The sequence below is a fragment of the Amblyomma americanum genome, chromosome 2 (assembly GCF_052857255.1).
Source record: "Amblyomma americanum isolate KBUSLIRL-KWMA chromosome 2, ASM5285725v1, whole genome shotgun sequence".
Lineage (NCBI taxonomy): Eukaryota > Metazoa > Arthropoda > Arachnida > Ixodida > Ixodidae > Amblyomma > Amblyomma americanum.
In genome coordinates this window covers 207,211,835-207,216,387 of record NC_135498.1, presented here as the reverse complement: position 1 = coordinate 207,216,387, position 4,553 = coordinate 207,211,835, and the positions used below count along the sequence as shown (strand labels likewise).

Genomic DNA, 4,553 nt, shown 5'->3' with positions numbered 1-4,553 from the left:
CGCCACTGTTTGGGGACAAGTTGCCCGGCTTCCCGGGAGTGGACTTTTGGAGCGCGCTTGCTGCGTCGTGTCCGAGTGCGTTTGCCTCGTGCTGCTTGTGTTTGCAGTGCTTTCTTGGGACTCTTTCGTGTGCGCGTGAGTGACCACTTTTGTCTCGGTTCTGCAATGCTGGATTTGAAATTTTTTTCTGTGCCCGTGTGTTAGTGCGTTTGACTCGTGTCTGCCGCGCACGCTTTGGGCTTTTTGAGCACGTGTGTGAGTGTGGCAGTCACTGCCGTGTACGGGGTGCGATGCCGCGCAACTGCTGTGTGCCACTCTGCCCTACAAACGCAAGAAAGGACCCCACCGTGAAGTATCACGAGTTCCCCTGTGAACTGCAGCGTCGAGAAACGTGGCTAGAAATATATCTCGCCAAAGACTGTCAGGGAAAGGAAGCAAGTGGGAGCCAAGCGACAAGTTTCTGATATGTTCCTTGCATTTTACAGAGAATGACTACAGAAAGAACACTAAGGTAAGGCTTCTGCTTCCGACTGCAGTCCTGACTGTGTTTGACAAATATCCTCAGTACATGCAAAAGGAGAATGTAGGCCCAAGAAAACGCTAGCGAAGGAACTTTACTCATATCACAATGGTTGGAGTAGGCCATGAAAGTGGCAACTCAGGAGAAAGCGCCAACGTGAGTGAAAGTCTCGTGTACTGCCCCAGCGACAAGGTAGAAGTGCTCAATCCAGTGGCTGGCATAGAACCGTGTGGTTGTCCGGTTGATCAGGCCTGCCAAACTACATTGGACTTTGTGCATGTCTTGCAAGAGGGAAAGAAAGCGGAGAACAGACTGAAAAGAAAGGCTGCTCGTTAAGGCAACCAGCTACAAAAATTGCAAACTGAGCTTGACGACACAAAAGAGCTCCTTCAAGTCTACACAGACAACAAAGAAATTCAGGTCTTTCTACAGGTGTTGAAAGAGACAGAAAAAGGAGACAAAGCTGCAGTTTTTATCCGCAACCAAGTGGCTAGATTTAATAAGAAAAAGCCTGCCTACAATGAAGGAATTCTGCGGGAATATGTTTTGTGGAAAGCCTGCTCAAACAAAGGGTATGAACACGTTCGAAGCAGAGGCCTTTCGAAGCTCCCATGTCGTACTACGCTCCAAAACTACGTAGGGCGTTCAACCGGCGAAATTGGAGTGACTTCATTGATAAGACAGCTGCTTCGTGTGGAGCACGAAGGGCTAGGTGTGGAGCAGGAAGCTTACTGTTCGATCATTGTCGATGAGATGTCGATATCTCAGAAAGTTGTATACGACCGACAGGTGGACAAGATATTTGGTCTTGTTGACATGGGCCCCAAGAATCAACCAAGTGCAGCCCCTCAGGTGGAAAACCGCTTGTTGTGCTTCGTTTTAAGAGGACCATCGACAGCCTATGTCATACCGGTTGGCTATTTCTTCACGCGGTGCCTCAAGAACGACAAGCTCTCTACAATAACAATGGAAGTCATGAAGGCAGTCGAAGATGTATATTTTCGCCCACTAAGAATCGTCACCGACAACCACCAAACAAACTTGGCTCTTTTCAAAGGCCTCTCAGAAGATGGCACGCTTGCGCATGCCGTGCCTCACCCTCTGCGGACAGGCCACCCACTGTTTTTGTCCTTTGACTTTAATCACCTTATAAAGAATCTTCGCACTAACTTTCTTGAGCGAGAAATGATAGATGGCGAATCACTCATCAAAGGGAGTTTCTACTTAAAGAAGCTCTTTGAAATTCAGTCACAGCTGCTGGTAAAGCCAGTCAGGTTCCTTACCCGCGCACACGTTCAACCCAACAACTTGGAAAAAATGAAGGTGTGCAGGGCCACTCAAATATTTTCTGCGCCAACAATAGCAACACTCCAGTTTCTTCAGGAGAACCCAAACTGTCATCCTGATGCAGGCCAGTTCAAGGACAGCTCGGCCACAATCAGTTTTATTAGGATGGTTGCGAAATGGTATGCCCCCCATGATATCGGTGCAGTGAAGGCACGTGGAGGAAACCATGAGGAACCGTTCTTCGTCACAGATGACGAACGGCTGTCCTGGCTGGAACTAGATTTCATCTGTTACCTAGAAGATCTCCAGATGAATGGCGGCTGAACAAAGCGAATGACCGAAGAGACGTACGAAGCGACGCTTCTCACAACAAATTTAACAGTGGCACTGATTGAATATCTCCTTGACCACATAAAGTACTTAAATTTTCTTCGACTTTGCTTTTCGTTATTTGCATCAATTTGTGATAGAAGTTATTTTATTAATTGCAGCTTCCGCATCGTCTTGACACGCGGCCTAAACAGCGACCCTGTGGAATCACTCTTTAGCTGACTTCTGCAGCTCAATGGCGGCAACGACAGGGTGGATGCCAGGACTGCAGTTTTTACAGCGGTAAAACTGCTAAAGGTACCCTTAGGAATTTTAAAATTATTGTTATTTAAAAATTTCTGAAACATATTTAATTGCCTCGTTTCTCTTTTTTTCAGGTTGGTATCCTTCAAGCCGCAAGAAGTGGCAATGCACCCACTTCTTTTGAAATGAAGGAACCTCTGAGGCTGGCAATTTCGGATGCCGAAACATCTGCCCTGCCAGCTGGCGTTGACTTTGCTAACAAGGAATTTTGCAGTTAGCTCGGGTTCTTAACGCCATGTTCTGAGGCAGACCTTCAGGTAGCACCAGTTGCTTTTCTGGCTGGCTACGTTGCGAGAGCATATAACGAAAAGGTATGAACAGTTTTCGCTATGTGGATACAAACCTTGTAATTTGTCTAGTTTGACTGGTCTTGGTAGGAAACCTGTGCATTATGCTTTGTGCAGCAAAACTGTTTATATATACTGTTATGACAGTTTGAGCCGGAGCATTTTTATCGCTGCCAAGTCGTTGCTTCATGCGATTTTGGCACTGGTTTTCAGGTGACATGCGAGTCATGCAAGACCCTGCTGCAGGCACCAGAGCCTACCGGACCAGCTTACGGGCTAATCAAAAACATGGACAGTGGAGGGTTGATGTACCCTACAATGGAAGCGATCAAGATTTGCCAACTCGCGTCCATCTTCGTTAACCGAGTGATTAAAATCCCAGAGGTCAGGCGCAGCAGTAAGCTGTGCAAGCTGTTGATGTCAGTACTGCTCCCACACTTTACACGGTGCCCGCAACTCATCTGTGAAAGCAACGACCGCGCCCACACTGAGGAGCTTTGCAAGATATTTTTAAGCAAGTTGCTGCGACCTCTGATAACTAACTGGGCTGGGAATATTAATTCTACAGTGGAGCGAGTTTTGAGGCTTTGTGACAAACCTCTCTCAAGGAAGGTTCCCCTTCGTGAATGGTTCCTGCCTTTTTTGTATGACAGTGCAATAAAAGTGCCAAGCTGCTGGTTGAAGTACTTTCTGGTTTTCTCGGCTGCAGTTGCGCTTAGAAATGCTCCATAACTTCACCTATATGAATGGTTTTTTTTTCTAAATTGCAATAACTTACATAGATGGGCTCTGTGCAGCGCTGTGTGTGTGTCCATCTCGTTCACCGTCCTTACCCGCTACAACTAGAATCATACATGGGCTCGCGAGAAGTGAATAAAAGCAGATTAAATTCCTCAGGCGCATTAACGCAGCATCCTAAGGCAGAGCCGCTCCCCGGTCGTCCATCATGCAAGCAGCCGTCATGGACAAAGGTGTGGTTTGTGACATAATCGGCGCTTTCAATGACGACTTAAAAATGCAGTCTGTAATGAGTAACCAGAAAACGCACTGTTTACGCCCTCAAACAGTCAACACCGGCGTGCCCACGCAGCTGTCGCGGCGGTTCTCCAGGAGCTGTTGTCCCCGAGCAGTGGCGCCGCGGCGGGCGCGCGGAGAACTAGGACCAAGACGCCGCTTCTGTGCGACGTGGCGGGCCGCACCTCGCTTCGCGCTTTGCATCAAGCGGCCGTGCCAGTGCGTACCTGCGGGCCTTCCCAAGCGGTCTTTGCCTTCTTGAGCTACGCGGCGAAGAGACCACTTGTCCCGTACTGGTCCGCGCCCGTGTCTACCAGAGCAGTAACTTTACGGTCGACAATAGCTGTGTTGGCCCTGGTACTGCGATCGTCACTTGGGCACGTCGTTTTCTCCTTTTGGAAGTAGCACACGGTAATCGTAGTGTGGCGTCATCGTAGTGGACGCGGCTGATAGAGGATTATCGTCTCTTCGTCGTGAACCAACCTCGCCTTTAAAGGTAGCTCTCTTCTGTTTCCCCTACAAAGGCGGGAAATTTTTATGTATTTATTCATTTCATGTTCCCTCATTGGCAGCGCAGAGGGCATTAGAAAGGGGAGTGAGCAGTTGCAAAGTGGTACATAAGATGAATTCTGAATAGGTTTTCCCAGTAAAAATGAACCCGTGTAGAATAAAATATTGCGACATCATTATACAGTATTGCGGGGCAAAGATAATGTATATTACACAGTTCTATAAAAATATCCGTTGTACGCTAAATATATTAGGGTAACAAACAAAACGATGCAAGCCGTGGTATCACATGGTTTAAGTTG

General features: G+C 47.7%; 1 pseudogene; it reads left to right on the top strand.

The window, feature by feature from the left end:
* The first annotated feature begins 1,273 nt into the window (after nucleotides 1-1,273).
* On the top strand, nucleotides 1,274-4,146 carry LOC144119354 (uncharacterized; annotated as a pseudogene).
* Nucleotides 4,147-4,553: the final 407 nt, after the last annotated feature.